The following is a 20,501-nucleotide window of genomic DNA, read 5'->3' on the forward strand; positions in this document are numbered from 1 at the left end:
CAAGAAATGCTTGGAGAAAAACCATTCCTGTGGTGAGATATTTTGACACAAAAATCTTTCCTCCTCAAAGATGAAAAGCACCTCGTCATTCATCTCTAATTACAGCCTCCGTTCCGCCGGTGCGGAAAGACGCCAGCTCCCCGTGTGAGGCCTTACACTGACATTTACAAAACTGCATCGGACTTTGTCTGCTCTTGGTGTTTGCCAAGATCAGTCAGTGTCAGCACTGATAGACACTGATAAAGGGGATTTATAATTACCAGCATTAATTGTGTTTGAAGCCAAGAAAAGGCCATGATGCCTTCTGATGTTAGCGGTTGCTGAATCATCTTCTAAAACAATGGGAAAAAAGCTTCATTTCATATTCCTGTTCTGAAAGGCTAAGACATTAAACTGAAATGACAACAGAGATTTCACACTCCAAGAATCAATTTGAAAAGATGTAAACTTATTAAAGATTAAAACGAACTATTCAGGGTTCTGCAATTAGTGTTAACATCCAGGCTCAAACTACCGGGGGGAAAATAGCTGAACGGAAGTGAAAATCATGTGAGAATGCAAAGCCTTTGAGAAATTCTAATCCTGGCCACCAAGCAGCATTAGACAGTAATTCAAGCTACAGACACACTCATATTAACATAAATCAGGAGAAGTGATAAATAAATTCCTTTCATTAGTTCTACTTAACATACTGTCTCTTTTTCATTTTCTGCAAGTAATAAAAAAACCTTCCAACTGTATGAGTACAACTTAGAAGTTTATTTTACATCTTATTAGGAATTATTTACAGGTGTCAAGATAACCACAACAGCAGATAACTTTGGAGTCCCTGACATAACTGTCAGGCAGACATTTTTGATAATTTCAAGAAAATGCCATGATATTAAAATCTATTTACAAAATTATTACAAGGTCTCCAACTTAGTAATTAACTCTAAATAGATATGAAACATTATCAAGTTGTCTGTGCTCCATAATATTTTGCCTTCTTTAATTATAGGAAAGAAACAGTTCTCAGAGAGCATGATGATATTACTTCTGATGTCACTCTGAAACAAGAATTAGATTTTCCTCTCTTAAGTAAAACTTTCTCAAGCGTCTTTTTAGCTATATATATTCCTCCTTATAGAAATACAGTCCTCTGGAAAACCTGCACCAGGTCTGAAAGCATAACTTTGAAAAACAAATAAAAGTAGGGCCAAATCAAATGCCTCTTGAAGAATCATACTTTTAAGAGAAAGCCTCTATGGACCGTTATTTTACTTCCTACCTAAATATTCTCGCTCCAGCAAGAAAACCAAATGCACAAAATGTACTGGATGTTTAATGTGAATGGTGTTTCCTGTGGCAATGACACTGTACAAGTTTTAACGTATATATATTGTGTGTGTGTGTGTATGCATATGCATAGGCATAAGTACAATCTGCAATGCCTGGCGTTTTGCATCTGCTGGTTAATTGTCTGGTTTGTCTCACTTACAAGGTGGATACCAGACTCTGTGAGATGCTTATGACAATATCTAATTGTCATAGAACAGCTGAGTGATTGCAACGGCTAGCCCGTATGTGGGCAGCAATTACATGTAATCCCAGGCTAAGTTATTTTTGCAGTTTTAGGATATTAGTTTTGCAAACAATTCCTTTGACAAAGATTCAGCGTGATTCTCCCACATCCTCCCAGTACCCACGTGAATCTGCGGTAGGAGAGAGTGTCCTTGTCAAGCAGTCACCTCTAGGACTACGGAGGGTGGGAAGCAACAGAGGTTATCAATAGTCTCCTGCTGTGAATCTGCTTTTGAAATTCGCTGCAGTGCACTCATACCTACTGCTGGGATTCTGATGCTTTGAAGCTGTCCGGTTGGTAGCTTTATTGAAATAAAGCAAATATCTTTGATAGCTGTGGGGGATCCTATGTAAACATCTATTTATCAATATTTAAAATATATGCAGCAGAACATTTGTTATTGTAATCATCAAACAGTTAGATTATATTCATAATATAGGGGTTAAATGCTGCAAAACCAGTAGCTAGTATCTATGTCCAATAACAAATTAAAGACACTTTTGTAGAGTAGAGTTTTCCAAGTAACCTGTGCAAGTTTAGTGTTTAGTCTCCACCGGATTTTCAAAAGTAGTTATCATAGACAGCAAATTCTAGCTCTAATCTTTAAGGAAAAAAATACAGCTACTTAACCCTCAAAAAGCTGAAGCCACATGTTTCAAATAAGCTAAAAAATTACAAGTAACTTCCTGTCTCAGACGTTTTCATAATATATAGCAATAAAATTAGTGATTCAAAAGGACAAGACATACTGCCACGAAGCACTATGAATTTTGAACTGTAATGTTTCAGCAAAGAAAGATATCCCCAGACCTAAGGAAAATAAGCAACATTCATAAGGCATATGCGGTGCCTGAATTAGATTTTTTTTTTCCCACATAGTCACTGAAAATAAAAGACTACTTTGTGTCACCCTCTAGAGAGATGCTAGCTTAGGCTCTCTGAAATGTCTTCTGTTCCTTATCATGGCTTTGAAATGTGGGGATATCACAATATCAAGATAAATCTTTAATTTTTTATTTAAATTTAATAAAGAAATAATAAAAATAAAACTTGAGGAAGGGGTAAGAAGAAAGAAGTTTCCACGAACATAAATCAGTCTACCCAAATCGCATCAATAAAAGTTACATGATGAGCATATAAAGAGTTTCACACAGCAAGGACTGTAGCAGTTATGCACAAACCACATCTCAGGCACCACAAATATGTTCTCTTGGTGCAAATAGCATTAAAAATACTATTAAAGTGAAAATAAAGTTTTATTATCTCACAACACTGATTCTGGTTTGGGAGTGTAAATGCAAAATACTGATTTTTTCTGATTTTTTGCAAACAAACAACTCATGCTATAAAACATTTCATTTTAAAAATAAACACAATTGTCACCTTAATTATAATCTTAAGCTATCCAAGTACTGCTATTCTACCAACACTAATTTTAAAGCTCTATTAAATGGACTTCTCTCATTTTTAAGTTTCTAACAGGTTTAAGAGTCTAAGCCCATAAGGTACTAAGCACTAGAATTCCTTAAATACAGGAATCATTATTTTTTAATTAGCTTTGTTTAAAAATAGAATCCCGGAAGAGATACACATTGCATCTCCACCCTACCTCAGATGTAGAGACAAACTCCAATGTATCAGTTTTACTTCTTACCCAAAATAATCAATAATGGCCATGAATTCCAGGCAAACAGCCTCCTGTTGCAGGGGCTGCAAAGCCTGCCAATGTGGACTGTATTGCAGGAAATGAAAACTTATCAGCCAGAACTAATGCAGGACACTAAGATTCTCTTTCCACCTTCATAAATTAATACCTGGCGCATTCTTCCTTTGAAACTCCTCTAAGAAGCAGCTCAAGTGGTAAAAGAGGTTGCAGAATATCCTAGGAATAGAGAGTAGTTCCAAGAAACTAACCTCTCCCATGAACTCAGGGGATATGTTTTGTTCTCTGAACTGAAAAGAATTGGTGCAAGCCAAATATATTTCTTTAATCCAGACTTTACATAGCATCAATCCACAGTTTATGTCACCACCTGGGTTTGCTCCCAATATGAACTGACCTCCAGGCTCCAAAGGCATCTCTTTCTATGTGCCACATAGAATAAAGCAGCCACATCTGTCCGAAAGCAAGGGTTACTGCCTCAGGGTTACTAGAGCTAACGCAATCGTAATAAAGAGACTACAGCTCATGATCTAGTAGATAGGGCATCCCAATAGCTTGTACCAAAGCCAATTTTTAACCTTGGTGCTGGAGTCCTAAAGGAGATGGACACATTACATTTTACTAGGACATCAATCTTGTTACTGATGTTCCACATTTGCATTTTGGATTGGGCTGCACCCAGATCTCGAGTGGGTTTTGAGATGTGGAGGAGTAAGACACACGATAGCAGTGTTCCATCTGTCTAAAAGCAGATTTCTGGAAAAACCTTTTTTTCTAGAGAAAAGGGGAAACATTAAATAAAAGAATGGCAAGATGTTTGTAAAGCTTGGAGCAAAATTTGACTAAGAAATGTTATAATTACTGGGAACATCCTCATAGCTTCTAATGATAGTATAACAGTTTTCTTTTTTTATTAAAAAAATGAGAATTAACATTCTATTTAGTAAAATTCAAGTACCACTTTTTTCAAATAAATCTTTTTAAAAAAATAATTAATAATTTCTAAATTTTGAAATAAATTCAAATGAAATTGCTCTTATATTGTTCTTTACTGCTCTGTGGATAATGTAAGAAATTCTATAAACAATCTATTGGATATTAAGTGCAATGAAGAGTGTGGAATGCAAGCTGTCATCCACTTTCCTCATCACGGTCTTGTCTTCTGGTGAAATCTAACTGATCCTGAATCTAAATTTAATCTTGTTTTACATAGGCTCTGTGCCAATGTTTTCCACGGAATTACCATTGTTTTACTCCAGTGTATGTGAAACAGAATTTAGGCCACAGTGAGATGAAGTGAAGACAGTTTCTGTAAATCCAAGTAGACGTAATAGCTTTTAAAGAGAAAAGGCTGATAAAACTAAATAAGGATTATAAACATTTCCTTCTGCCAAATACTGCCAAATCAGCTTTTACATAACTCTGCTAATATAGAACTCTGGACATTTTTACTTGGTCCTCAGTGCCATTGCCAATACTAGTGTATTACAATTTTTGTTTTATAGTTCATAACAGAATTATACTAGATGAACCTTAATTAATGTTTTATTCATTTTTAAAAGACAAGTTTAGATGTAAAGTGGTTGACATCAGTCAGATACAGTTGTTCTAAACTCACTGGAAGTGTTTTAAAGATGCCATATGTCTACAGTTACTGAAAAAGTGTTTTTTAAAAAGAACGATGATTTCTACAAACCAAAAGATGTGCAAGTGTACAAATATTCTGTTTTCATTTACTAAAACTGTTAAGAGTTGACCATCTATCCATTATATGCTTTTTTTTTTCAATGAAACCAAAATCTTTTTCAAAATATAAGGAATTAAATTTGCAAAATATATACAGCTACCTCTTCAACTGTATTTGTTTTCTTGTTGGGTCCAAATCTCCAAATTTTGTTTCGGACAAGCTAACCAAAGAGTAGGTGAAGCAGAGCCCTCCAACAAACTAACCCGCATCCTGCAGCTCAGCTCTCTTGCTGGCCTCTTTTCCTCCTTGCTGCAGCCGAGAAGGTAGTAGTGTGAGTATATGGTGTGGGAATGAATTAGCCAAAACTGTCCCAGGGACTGCTCAAATACTGCTCATGCTAGAATGGAAGATGATGATGACCGCCAGATTAAACGGTAACCAGAGAATTACCAAAAGATTTTTGAATGTGTGAGTAAGCTTGAAAAGAAGTATAAAAGGACCAAGGAAATTTTTTCTACCTGGGGGAGGAAGAAGAGAATAATATAGCAGTTGCTAAAACCTGATTCGACACTGCCCGAGTCACTCTGCTGGCTTTGCAACCTCTGCCCAGGCCTGACAGAGCATCCTTCCTGTTGTTTGGCTGCGTAGGATGCTCCACTCGCAAGGGTCACACACCTCGGCTGTGAGCCCACAGAGGGCAGCGCAGATGCACCACATGCAAGGGGTGCACACCTGGGGTGTGAGCCCACGGAAAGCAGCGTGGGATGCACCACATGCAGAGGACCCACATCTTGGATGTGAACCCTAGGAAGGTAGTGTGGGATGCACCACATGTAGGGACCTACACCTTGGGTGTGAATCTGTGGAGGGCATCCACATCTCCCTGAGGAGGCTTAAGGATGGGAACCCATCAACCTCGGAGAGACTGAGTGTGCTTGTAGCTCCTCAGCCTCTGGGAGAGCTCTAGGTACATGTGTATAACTGTGTGAGTCTGCACAATTCAGTCTTCTTGGGATTAGTTACAAAAGGGTGTTTAGAAATTTATAGAGCCTTATAAAAAATTTATAAGTGTTTAGCATAGTGGTTTATCTTTTGCATTATTGATATTGATCCAGAAAATATGGTTCATTGATTGCTGGTTAATTATGTGTCATTAATAAATCAATAAACCACTTTGAACCTGACTTGGTTTAAACCACGAGTTGAGTAGTTTTTCTGTGCAGCACTGTCATAAACTTCATGTACAAAGAATGTATTTTCAAACATATGGTTGAGAAGGAAGATCTAGGAGCCAGAAAAGGGAGAACTAATTTCATATCCAAATGTTAAACAGAAGTTTTCAATTATTATTGATTGATATGTTGTAGTGAAAGGATGAAGAGTGTTGAGATCAGGATCTTGCAGTTCAAGTGGCAAATCTATAGATAAAGATATAGATAGTGAATGGATCTGAAAAAAACAAAATGTTGACCATTAGGTATAGCTCACTAAATCAGATAAAGTAATCTAACAATTAAATAAAATTATGAATAGACCAACTGATAGAGGTATGTGGATTGGGAGTAGCAGCATCTGCTTCTAGAAGAAAAGAGGAATGATGAAAAGATGCTTTCATAATAAGAACTGTGAAGTTCTGTTTTGCTACCCTTAGGGATGTAATTTCCTCAGCAATTCGCAATAAAAGAGTTATATGATAAAGTTTGAATGTATAATACAAGCAGCACATACTCTACCTTCACATTAAACACAAGTTATAGTTATTAAGATTTACAGAGTTACAACATAAAATCCTGTTATATGTTCTCTGCATACACCAGTCTGCAAAATCTTAACAAGCTGACTTCTGTAATATGCTATTGTAGAATGCTGCTAAATGACATTTAACACACAATTCAACCCAGCGAGCCATCCTAGGCTCCATTTATTGACAGACACCCAGGGGATGATTTAGCTCTTGTTGGACTGAATTACTTTCTGGAGCCATCTATTTCTGTGTGCTGACTACAAACAGAGACTCAGCAGTGAGCCTTCAGTTATGGCACCTTAGGTGGAATGTATCTGGGCTTTAGGCTTGCAGTAAAGTATATGGAGGAAAAGGAACTTCTTTTCTTTTTCCATCTTTTTAAATATTTTGAACTTACTGTTTTATGAACTTTAAGTTTTGTACGAGCAAAATTAAAGACAAATAAAGAAATCGTGCTCTCTAAACCATGCATGCATTTCTAACCTCATACAACTGGAATTAAAAAATGCACATTCTATTGTAAAAAGTGTATTTTAACTACATATGGCAGTACAATGTATATGTTATCAGCCAAATAGACACTACTGCATATGCTTTTGTTAACTCAATTACTAAGATAAGTATAGTTGCTTTTATTTTAATGTGTATAGTTCCAGATTTGTGTCTAACTGAACATTCGTTTGTCTGGAAGACTGAATATATGTGGTTGTTAATTTGTTACGGAAAATGAATGAACTACTGAGGAAAAATATACACTTCCTCTTTGTCAGCCAAATTATTTTTAAATTTAGCAACATGACTTGTTAGCTATATCTATTACAACTGAAACATTTTAAAATAGGGCATTTCCATAGTTATTTATGGTGAGAGCTTAAAATTATTGAGATTTTATTTATTTTTAGCAGGAAACTCTTTATAAATATATGTTATTAGATTTCAAACAAATATAAAAATATTAAAGAAAAACATTTGGCTTTATAACGGAGTCATTCTCCATCCTCTGCAGAATTTTACCCTTTTGCTTTATTCACAAAAAAGTCTTATATGTATGCATTGTAATCTGTGTATTTAAGTTTTAATAATGGCAAAAACTGGTATAAACTCAATATGATATTGATATATTCTCATTTTCCTTTGTATGAAAGAAAAAAATAAAAATAAATGATAAAACCTACATTTTAATCTCTCATTCTTCTGCTGCTCGATTAAATATTCTCTAGAAAAAACAAAGGCAGAGGTGGAAATTCAGGCCTAGTTTCTAATAATCCAATTTGATTCTCACAGAATCCCTTTTTATGTTTCCTGTATCACCTAGACAACTATTTAGTGAGCAGTATCATTACCACCACCTGTGCTAAGGATTTTGCTTATCTGTTAAACACAGACAAGTAGCCAGCGTTGTTCTCTTTGGAGGTGTTCAGCTACTTCTGTCTTACCATTTTTTTTGTTGTTGTTGTTCTTTTGTTTTAAGTTGATACAATTTTATGCAAAGTATATTCTTGTTTGCTGTGCTTCCCTGTAATTTCTGTGCTTTGCTCTCTGCACTGTCTCAGTGAGTTAAAAGGTTGCAAGGTGTGGAATGCCTTCTGCCTGCTAAATGGTTTGTGAAATTATTTGACTGGTACAGCTGTCCATCTATTTTCACTGTGCCTTCAGACAGTTTGCACACCGGGCCGTTTGTTTCCCGACAGGCACGATGTTGTCAGTCTTTCTAAGAGCTTAGCTGGATTTGTCTTCAGAGAATGAATTGTTCATTTTTCAGCTTAGATTACTTTAGTCAGATGCTCTTCTGAGAGTTTTCTGCCACCTTATCTTTCTTTCTTACTCAACACTCAATTCCTGAAATGTATTTGAGCTCTGGAACTAAAAAGTCACTGTAGAATTTATTGTTATTATTATTATTTGGAGTCTTCTTGACACAGAAGCACATGAAGTAGAAGAGACATACTGGACCATCCAGACCTAGTTGCATGCAATCTGCCATTTTCTGGCTTTCTGTGATTGCATATCTCTACTCAGCTCCCACCATAAAGTTCAAATTAATGTGTGCTTTTTCAGTGGAAGTTAATATGCTCACTTCAAATCCCCTATAGTCATTAATGGATATTTTGTCTTTGATAAGAATGAAGGATGCACATAGCTCTCCAGTCCTCCGATTGCCTCTACGCTATTTTAAAATTCCTTTAAATATCATATCTTTATGCAAACCTATGGCACTACTTGAAGCTTTGCTATTAATTGTAGTGGAATTTGAACAAGGGTTTTAGGTAATTATCTAATAATCTTTCTACTTTCAAGTTCTGTCATAATAGGAAAGCTAGTGATACATATTTTTCAGGTATATTGCCTGTCATTCTACCTGTTCTTCTTTTATTCCAATAATTTAGATCAGAAATTTTGTTATATAAATACTCATTAAATACTTGGCCTGTAGAATACTTAAGATTCTTTGTGCTTATTTTGTCAGACAAGTCATTGAACTGGGGTAGTAAGGTCAGCTGAATTATGAAATGAAGGGGAAGGAGAGAGTATGAAAGTGAAAGATTATAGTTTGTCACAGCACTACTGAGAAAAGCATTGTGCTGTGTTACTACATTACCTACAATCTCTTAAGTTCCTCTTTAGCAGCAGCTCTGAGTTTCCAGTGAGTAGACTTACTCAAGGGACATAGCAAACAGTTTTTCATATTATCAGACTTGCTATCTGGGACTTGAAAATGCAGAAGTCAATAAAAGCTTGTTTCTAACTCCCTGACGATGACAGAGAACAGCTATCACACTTCCCAGTTTCTGTACGGCCATTTTTGTCCTGGTGAAGGGACTGATTTCCATTTTCCCCCTCAAAAATTATCTAAATTCCATCTGTGTATGACTTTCAGAGTAAAAGAGCTTTTAAATGAAAAAAAAAATCCATTTTAACTTTGCATTATTGCTTTTTGCATTTTCTTTAATAAATAATATGAATTACTTTTCACCAAGCCTATGAACTAAGCAATTCCCAATTCTATAGTGAAAACTTAATTTTCAATGCCTGGATGATTGAACAAAACAAATAGTTCTGAATGTTCTCCACTGCAAATATCAAATTATCTTTCATTCTTAAACTTGGAAAGCCAATAAGGTCATATCTTTTTTTCCTCCCAGTCTATGGACAGAAGGACAGGAATCTATTTGAAAATTTGCATTAGAAAAATAGTTGACTAGGATTTATGGATCAATATGTATTGAAAACTGAAAAGCATTTACTAAGTACTTGTTAATTATCTAAAAATGCATAAGAAAGAATAGCAATTACTGATTTTAAAAATGATCTTGGATAGAAACATTTATACCCTTCTTGAGGTCTGTGACTAGTATCTAAGGAGTGCAGATACAAAAGAAATGTCATGAGGACAGTCTTAAAACTGAGCACAGACACCATTTATTGAAACTGATGTAGCCTATCTTATCTGTACTAAAAGCTCTAGAGCTACTATCAGTAAAAACGAAGATTTGCCTAAAGAATGAGCTATGCTCACTACATTTATATCTTTAGTAACTCCTTCACAAAAGGATGTTATCTCTACATTGAAGCAGATAGGGAAGTCGAGGGATAAGAATATTTTGCTCAATACCACAGAGGCCAGTCAATCATGCTATTGAAGATGTATCCATATTTATATATGGAAATTGAGGTATTTTCCCAGCTTTCCTCTTTCCAAAGTTGGATTAAAAGATATTTATTTTTGTTATAAATAAAAAATAAGGCAGAAGAATATTTCAATTTGCATTATTTGCATAATGCATTTATTCCTTATTCACTATGGAAAATTAAGCAAGGTTTTTTTCTCTCTCAATATGTATCAAATGTCAGTTTTGCCAAGGAATTGGTAAACTTGCAGGACAGTTCTGTTCCCCTTCTACTTACAGCTAGATCTCTTAATACTCATGCATTTGCGTGAATTAAAGTTTAAATCAAGGTTTCAGTTTAGACTAATTTGGGGTGAAGGATTTTCAGAATCTAATTCTGGAAATTCAATTTTGCTGCATGAAATATCTCAAGTACTAATTAGGATTGCCATTATGGCATTCAGATGCTATGTTTTACTTTTTTAGAAACAGTGGTTTACCTACATTTACTTTTGTATTGTCTAGTGCTCATAAATAATTCATGTATAAATTCTATAAAAGTTTCCGAGCACTTTTGCTCAGTTGACATATTAAAAAAGTTATTTTTTTTCTCCATTTGCAAAAGAACAGTGACAGTCTGGCAAAATGAAATATCAAAAGCCTTGATTTCCAGCATTCAGAAGTACTGCTTTCTCCACAATACACAGCTGTACTAAAAAATCCAGAACAGATTCAGCCCACAGGGTAACATTTCTATCAAGCATATTCAATATATGTGCTTCCTTCCACATTTTAATATTTAGTAGAGAAATAAGTTATTTCTTTCACCAGTAATGTTAAGACATCATGGTCATGATGATTTTATTTGTCTATCCAGATGCTAATGCTGCATCACATAATTATGTCAAACTACTTTGAATGACAACCAATCTACATGTTTGTTCTTAAATGAATGTAGATTCCAAGTTCCACTTACCATTTACAAATAAATAAATCACTAGATGTTAAGACTGAGGGGAGATCTTAACAATGTGTACAAGTCCCTGAAGGGAGGCTGTCAAGGGGACGGGGACAAACTCTTTTCAGTTGTCCCGTGTGACAGGACAAGAGGCAATGGGCAGAAATTGAAGCACAGGAAGTTCTGCCTGACCGTGAGGGGGAATTTCTTCCCTGTGAGAGTGACGGAGCACTGGCACAGGTTGCCCAGAGAGGCTGTGGAGTCTCCTTCTCTGGAGATCTTCAAGGCCCGCCTGGATGCAACCCTGTCTAACATGCTCTAAGTGACCCTGCTGAGCGGGGAGGTTGGACTAGATGATCTCCAGAGATCCCTTCCAACCTTACCGATTCTGTGAATCTATGTTAACATCTGAACTGGAGTGATTTTTAAAAGAATATACAATTATAATATGTTCAAAGCAACAGAATTACAAGTAAATTTTATTTTTAATGATTCAGTAATTTCACTCTTGGATTTTCAACTAATACTTTAGGACAACTGAAGTAATCTTTTATTTTAAATTAAGATTTCAGAGTAAAAAGAAAAGAAACATTCAAGAAGCTTCAGGTTTCTACTTTATCCTACTACGATAAACAGTAACCTACAACATTAATTTAGTAAATTGCACTTTTTGACAGACAGTATTTGATTTTTTAATAGAAAAGAGGTAATACAAGCTATTAAAATAAAAGAAAATAAATATTACTTTTTCTCGGAGGTTTATGTTGGGGTGATATAGATTTGTCCTGTGCATGTACAGTCTTTTCTCTATTGCCTATAGAAGGAGCAGCAGTCAGCACCCCCGCACTTAGGTGTCTTTTAGAACGTAAGATCAGGAAAGCAGAATCCTACTGTGTGCAGCAACTAAATAGGAGGTAAAGCCACTGACCACCAGGAAAACCTGGGCGACAAAAAAGAGCTATACAGTAATAATTAAATCTAATAAGAGAAGAAGGGGATAAAAATAAACATATCTAAACATGAAGATGTCACAGGAAAATTAGATAATAAACTGAGGAATCAAGTGCAAAACTAAATCTTCTTTTTCACTTTCCGTTATCACTTGTTTAGAGTCAATTTATACCAGCAGTTCCTCAGTATGTTCACTGCCTTGATAGCTGTTATGCTGATGACTGCTGTGTTCCAGGTTTGAGGGCAAGGCTAGTTTCCAAGGAAATCAAAGGTGCGCATGAGCACCTGAGAGTGACGAGCATGAGTGGAGCAGTCCCATTCAGCTACTTCATTCCATAGTAGGAATTAGTATGGTTCCCACCCATAAAAAAAGAAAAAAGAAAAAAGAGAAAAAAGAAAAAAGTAGTGCTTTTCATATTGATTAAAAATTGTTCTTTCCTTTGGTGCTATCCATTGAATAGAGAAACTGATGTTTACAGGGAACTGTAGCTGTGCAAACATCAGCAAAAGAAGAAAAAAAAAAGAGAGAGAAAGAATTCACCTACAGAATCAAATTAGATCACGGTGGGTCTTTAGGTGATCTCTTTATCACAGTGTAATGTTTCTGGATTCAGAAATTTGCAAGAGAGTAGGAGCTATACAGGACCTTATTTTTTCATAGATTGTTCATCTCTGAATGTGTGTGTTTGAAGGCCAAATTCTATTTTCAGTATATCAGCGAGAGCTTGATTCATATATTAGTCTCAAATCAGAAAATTGTTAATTCAATCACATTTATGAATCTTGTTTTATGAAGTATAAAGAATGAATAATTTCCCATTTCTCTGGCAAATTCCAAACCTAGCATACTGCTTCCAGTTTTGACCCCCTCAAATATGAGAAAGATCTTGATATATTGGAACGAGTTCAGCGATGGGTCATTGAGATGGTTGGGGCTGGAGCACTTGCCCTGTCAGAGGAGACTGAGGGAGCTGGGCTTGTCTAGCCTAGAGCAGAGAAGGCTTTGGGGGCACCTGACAGCAGCCTTCAGTGCCTATGGGGAGGTCATCGAGGAGATGAGCCAGGCTCTGCACAGGGGTGCGTGGTGGGAGGGTAAAAGGCAGTGGGTATAAATTGAAACAAGAGAGCTTGAGACTGGATATAAGGAAAAAGGTTCTCACCACCACAAGGACAATCCACTGGTGGCACAGGTTCCCCAGACAGGCTGTGCAGTCTCTGTCCTTGGAAATTTTCAAGCTAGCAGGACAAAGCCCTGAGCAGCCTGGTCTGAGCTCTTGGGTAATCCTTTCAAGCAGGAGGTTGGACTGCAGACCTCCTGAGGTCCTTTCCTACCGAATACAATGATCTTACCAGCATTTCTTCATTATATCTGGGCCCAATTCATTTTTCTAGATTTGGCAGCTATCCGCTTTCTCTCTTGTGATGGAAAATCCACATATTTTAATTAGAAGAAGTGATTTTACAGTTGCAAAATCAATAATACTGAACTCCAAATTTGTAGAGAAGGCTCCCTCCCAGCAATCACATTACAAAAAACAGCAACAACAACAACAAAAAAAACCATGAAAACCAAGGAAAGAACCAATGATATGTGACTGTCACATTTATTAATATTAACTAACAGGTCTATTGACTTCTAAGATTGCTTGTCAGGTGGTAAAGATAAATTTGATATTACTTGCAAAATGTCATTAAATATTTTGCAGTTTGTTTCTATTGGTATTAAATATTAGGTTAATGCAATAATGAATATGAATTTGAATATTAATTTGAAATAATTAATCACAAAACTTCTTTAAAAACCTCACTGAGTATATTATTAAAAGGATGAAAATAGCTTTCATCATGAGGACTTTAAATAGAAAAAAATATTCTTGGTATGGCCAAGAAATACTAATAATTTGTATAATGACAACAAATAATACTTGAGTTTTTTTCACCTCATCCTCTTAAATCAGAAGTATTTTTTTTTTCTCCCTTGAAACTACTGATAAAGGATTTGGACAGTATATTATGGTTCTTTTCAGAGTATCTTTGCTATACTATTTGATGTTTTAATTTTGGGGTGAGGCTATGGATTTTCTATTATTTTTTAAGCACTGTAAACACCAGAAATGTCTTACATTTGCCAAGACCTCTTTTCTAGTGTATAATTTAGAAAGGTATCTCTTTAAGAAAATGTTTAATTTTATTATTTATAGCCTACAACCCTGCCCCCCAAAATATATGTTTTGTGCAAACAAAGCTAATTTTAAGTCACATATGAATATTTACTAGACTTGAGATATCAATATGGATTCAGATTTGGATACTTGAGATAAAATTAAAGTGTGCTGACAGCCTTTTTTTTTGTCTCTTTCTAATTTTGAAAAAGACCCATTGGCATGAGCATCTTCTTTGAATGTAAGCATTTTTTCTTTTTTTCCAATTCAGGAGGATAAAATAAAACAAAAAAAATAAGTGAAAAAATAAACATAAGGTTTTCAAATATTTCTGGAAGCTTGAATTTTATATGATTATAAAAATATAAACACACATATTCTTACATTAAATTAATTATTCTGAAATTTTGCTTTTGTATGTACGGCAGAATTAAAAATCTACATAGGGCTACAATTTTCTCCATGGCTTTATTTTGAATTTCAAACTGCTGTACTGAAAAATATCATGAAAAATATGGGCATTCTTCGCCGCAGATCAGGGATGACTGTCGCCAAAATCTGTGACTGAAGTCAATACATACTTGCATAAGATGATCATATCTATATAAGGGCTGGAAAGATGTGGTCAATAATCTATCTTCTAGATTAAGATGCTTATTGTTTTGCAAATTTGCTTTCACTACTCAAACAGCACATATGGTTAATGATATAAAATCTTTCCCTGCTAATTTCTTAAGAAAGGCTGGGTGGCTGTGCAGTATCTTCCCCAGCCTGTTTGGACCTCGGTGGCTTTAGATTGGCAGCTTGGCAGGTTTGCCCCATTGCTGCTTTCCTGAAGTGCACGGCATGTCCTTGAAATCAGACAAGAAGTAGGGCCGAGGCCTTGTGCCTACCCCACTTCATATTTCAAAAGCAGCTAATTATTTGACAGAGGCAACCTTCGTCCCCCACACTAGGTCCGCACTGGGGACTAGGCTAGGACAGCACTAGGTAATGTTATACATTAGGTTTCCATTAGCTTATGGTGAACTGTAAACAGGTATGTTACGATTTAATCCATCAGGTTATGTACTCCATATGAATCAATGATATTAACATTTGAATATTGTACGACTATTGTCCAACCGACTTCTGATGTTTCCCAAATTTTTTTTTTACATTAATAACATTCTTCATTTTATAGTATTTTAACTTTTGCAAATCTATGCAGCTGTAAAATATCAGAAGTTCATCATAAAATTAAAACTAAGTAATTTGTTGTGCCATAAAATTGAAGTCTTACAAGTAAATTGGTTCAAGATCTAAACCCTCTGATATTCTAAGTATTTCTTTTACAAATGCATAAGTAGGGAAAAGGGGAATCACTCTAGTCTCTTCACGCCTTGAAAACATTAATCTTCCCCGAATACAAACATGCTGATTGGCAACAGGATAATGGATATATGAGTCCAAAACATTTGAATTGCTCTTTTAAAATTACTATAATACAATTAACCTTACTGTCTATAATGACTCTCTCAATTCCCAGCGCTGGCTGGGAAGGAAGTTGTTACTTCTGTAAAATGACTCAACGGCTTTCAAAGCAGTTTGTTTACTGCCATAGTTTACATCCAGCAGGCAAAACTTTTTATATAATATTGAAATTTAATCTTTTTATGTATGAAGCACATTTTGGTTAGAGCATTTACATCTCAAAAAGATCATCTAGGAATAAGCGACCTGACAGTATTTTCCACCTCTAATATTTTCAGTTCTACAATCAGTGTAAGGAGAAAGTTATTGGAGAAAGGTGACTTACATGCTCCAGGCAAGCTTAAACATCAATCCTAAGTTAGAAAAGAAAAAACTCTAAATGGAAAATCTATCAGACTTGTTGGTATATAGTAACTTTTGGTAAATCTCCTACACTGGACTTATGCCAGGCACAATAGGAAAGTTCTCTCAGCATTAGAAAGTTTCTATGTTTTGCAATGATATAGAATGAACACCATTTAGCTAGCATTTCTATAGAAACTAAAACATAGTAAAAAGAAAGATTAGTTTTCATATCGCTTTTAAATGTCAGAGTTTGGGAATCAGTTTGAATAAAAAATCAACATTTAAAATTTCAGATCCAGCTACCTCTTCAAAATTAGGCAGAGGTAACGCCACATCCCAGAAGTCCTCTTTTGCAAAATTATTTGGCTTTGATTGGAAATCTGAGTATTAACGTGGCCAACAGGCAGACATCTTAATTTTATTTAACTAAACATTAAATTCAAGGTCATTCTTTAATGTCAAAAATCACATGGTGAATCTGATTTCAATGTTCCTGGTTCTCAGAAGAATATATTAGAGATTCAGATGCAACCAGTAAGTGGAAAACCTAAGCTAAAATGTGTCCAAGACAGAATGTCACTCACTGTATGCACAAGGGGTGAGACTTTCTCCTTTACACTTTTCCAAGCTGAGATACCCCAAAGCAATAATAATTCCTGAGAAAAATCTATACATTCAGCAAGTTCTGAGCCATAGCTATTTTTTCTGGCAAGAAGAGAGTTAGTATGGATACCTTTATCTGCAAAAAAATCTTTTTAGATTGGATGGAACATCCCCATGGAATATGAACTGACAGAAGGCCAGAGTCTGCAAGGGAAGTTCAAAAACAGCTGCACCAGATCTAAAGTATCAATTTTCACAATAATCAAATTGTTATTTAACACATGAAGTGCTCAGTAAAGCCATATATTATTTTACTTGTCCCGAAAACATTATAATAATCACTAGAAGTGAATTTAGTAAACACTTTTTTTCACCCAGAGGTTTGAGTGAGTAGAATTTCTGGCATCTGCCCAAACAGGTCACCATGAACAGGATAATGTGGCAATCTGTTATCATTAGCTCTGTTGGAAAGGTTCTGAAGACACTAGAGAGAATTAAATGACCTGGAAAACTCAGTCTGTGGAAAAGTCTATTGTACTCATCTCCGTTATTTCCACTTCTATGCATCGCTGGAACAGTGGAACAACATGATTTGCAGTGGTGACAAAGATAAAGGTCATTTTTCTGTTTTTCTTCTATCCAGCACAAGCCATTTAAGGTTTGTTAAATTCTATATGTACAGAAAACGACTAACACGTGTCAGGTCCTTCTACTTACTTGATATATTAATCTATTAGAATCTTCACATTTGGAAGACAGTGAGAAGTTGCATTTTTGCAAATCATTGCTGCTTGTATTCCTATCCCTCACTGTTGCAACCGTCAGAATTTCAGATTGTCTACAGTAACAATCTGCAGAAACCCTTATATATTTCATTTTGCAACTGTTTTCCCAAATTAGTACTCCCTCCCCCCTTCACAATTAGGAATCAAGCACAGTTCTGAAAAGATCTCCTGTTAAACGTAATTACTCTGCCAATGTCCATATGATAAGGAGAGCTGTCTTCAAAAGACTGACATAGCTTCTTCAGAAATATGCATTGGAGAGGTTTCTTTTGTTTTTGTAAGGTTTGCAGCCGTTGTTCCACATTTATCTGACTGATTAACTTTACATGAAGAGCTCTTTGATATCCTCTTTGACACACTCCGGCTAATTTAACACAGTTCTGCACGCCAGCCATACTCCTAGGAAATCCAACTGAACTTAAGTCCATAGAAAGGAAAGAACAGAAACAGGGGAAGCAGCAGAATCCTCGGCAAAATTTTAGAGATTGTGTGCATTTGGGGAGAGGAAGCATGAGAGCATTCCTACACCTCAAAGCTACTGACTGACTAAGAATTACAAGGACCATAGGCAGGAGAGCCGAGTGAGCTACCCTAAATCTGTTGTATTTCACACTGCGTACTTACTGAGAGGTTGAGGGCACGGAGTTGCAAAGATACTGTTTTAAGAGTGTATTCTTGAGCAGTATTGAGCAAATAGCCCAGGCTTAGGTTTAAGATTATGCCAATTGTCTTCCTTCTTCACATAAGTGGAACAAAACACCACAAGATTTGTGTTTCACTGGCAATTTATATTTTTAAATAAGAATTTCTGTAATTGAGCGTCTGAAAAAAACGCTTACAGGAATGAACCACATGGATTTAATAAAGAGATACAAGCATAATTGTGCTCTGATGCAATAGAGCACAAAGTTAACGTGATACACAAGGGCTGGGCAGGCCAGAAGCAGTTCTGTTATCTGATATTAACACATTTTTGTAGAAAAAAATATCTGCAGGAATGATCTTGACATATTTGTCCAAACCTGGCCTCTCAAAAGTCTGCAGTCCAAAGACTTACCTAATTCTGAAATAGAGTAGAAATAATTATACAGTTTACAAAAAACTACAATTTAGATAAACAGAAATCTGTATAAAGTTCAGTTCCCAAACAAATTTCTCTCTACTGGTCTTTGAGCAGAAAGAGAACAAAGAGTAGTTTTTCATTTATAATTCTGGAAAAAACTCTTCTCTTTTCTCTTCTTCTACTAACTCTTGCTCCTCAAGGACATGACTGACAACTCTTAGACGCCAGAATGCCTGTCTTTCCACGAACTCAGAACAACTCTCCTTTTCGTGTGAAGCTTTTCCTTCAATAAATCTCCTATGCTAATAAGCCTTGTGCAAAGAACGTAAGTTAAAATTCACCTGCCTGTCTTTCCTATGCTTTTAGTGGTTGCAATAAATGATCAAGAGAAGGAAAATGAGTTACATTGTATTATATTTTAAATGACACAGTGAATCTACTCATATCATCAGTTCTAATTCAGTTATGTCTGTTTGGAAGGCACTGTCTATCTCATTTATTACCACGGCTTTTTAGTCTTTCGATATGATTCTCAATTAGTTGGGTAGGCAGGTAAAACATCTGACATCCAACAATGAACTATGTGCTTTCAAATCTGTTTGCACAAGCACATGTTTCACTTTAACAGGCTCTTTAGGTTGACCTATTAATAAACCATAGTTTGAGGTTGAGAATAAAGTCTCAACTCAAAAATTAATTAGAGGTGTTTTGAACTACATGATCATAAGTCATTCAGCTATTAAATGATGTTGCACATCAGTTATCAGGCAACCACAGACATTTACTCCATCTTATTTCCATCTGTGGCTGTATTCATGATAAATTTAAAATTGAATGTCCGTTGTTCATCTGGATAATGAATATCAGATTCATACCTACACCTATTATATTGCCCTGGTTTATACCATATTACACTCTTAAAAAGCACATCACTTTTCACCTTCACCTACTTCATTAATACAATTTGCATTTATTCGAACATTTATAAATTAAAATAAAAAATCTCCCATGTGTCACTGTAGTATCTAATTGGAAGTTAATAAAACATGCACTGAATTGCACAACCAGTAATATTAGTTGAGAGTAAGCTTTCACTGCCTAACAGGGTGGCTTGTCCTTGACCTTTAGATTTGCCATCATGAGAGCTTGCCTGCGAATTCAGACTTTACCATCAACTCCTACAAGGAACCCACTGTACTCTAGGACCAGACAAAGACACATCGAAACACCTGGGAGGTTTGAAGGGAGATACAGACTTTGTGTCTAATTCTTATCTCTAAAGTTTTCCAGAACTAATCAGATACTATACAACATGAGATAAAAATCACTTTCAAAAACAGTTATTCAATGCACCTGGACTAATTATACACTCTAGAGATTGTTTTAAAGCATTTAAAATGTCTCCTAAACATTTTCAAGACAGAAGCTTCTACAAACCATGGTGGAAAATAACATTCTATAAAAAAAAAGGGGGGGGGGGTTTCTTTTTTAACTTTCATTCCATTTGTGTTAAGAGTTGTCATATCTCCAGGTTAAACTGATGGCAGGAGCTTCTGTGATTGGTCTTTATTTTATAAACAAAAAAGTATAAGCAATAAAGCTCATTAACACATTTCAAAAATGTTTTAGTTTAAATATCCAATACCTCTATTCTCCTATTGGCTGTACAGATGTTGTTCTTCAAAACAGAAATCTGCACAAAATAGTTCTTGTATGAAGGAAAAGTGATGATGCTCAGGAGCTGAACTGAATCAAAAACTATTAGGTCTCCTTTTAGGTAATCTGTGGAATAGAAAAAAAGATATATATTAGATATATATATGTATAGAACTATATTTGAACCCTTAAATCACTCAAATACCCTTTTATGCAGGGACTTGTTCATATGACTCATA

General features: G+C 35.5%; 1 protein-coding gene across 1 annotated transcript in view; it reads right to left on the minus strand.

Annotated features, from left to right (window-relative positions):
- Positions 1 to 20,501, minus strand: part of CNTN5 (contactin 5) — a 660,492-nt gene that overhangs the window by 440,202 nt on the left and 199,789 nt on the right. Inside the window, exon 3 of the mRNA XM_062567302.1 lies at positions 20,252 to 20,388. The gene's annotated coding sequence lies outside the window, so the exon portion shown is untranslated. The remainder of the gene's footprint in view (positions 1 to 20,251; positions 20,389 to 20,501) is intronic.

Source organism: Rhea pennata, chromosome 1, assembly GCF_028389875.1.
Source record: "Rhea pennata isolate bPtePen1 chromosome 1, bPtePen1.pri, whole genome shotgun sequence".
NCBI classification, from domain to species: Eukaryota; Metazoa; Chordata; class Aves; order Rheiformes; family Rheidae; genus Rhea; species Rhea pennata.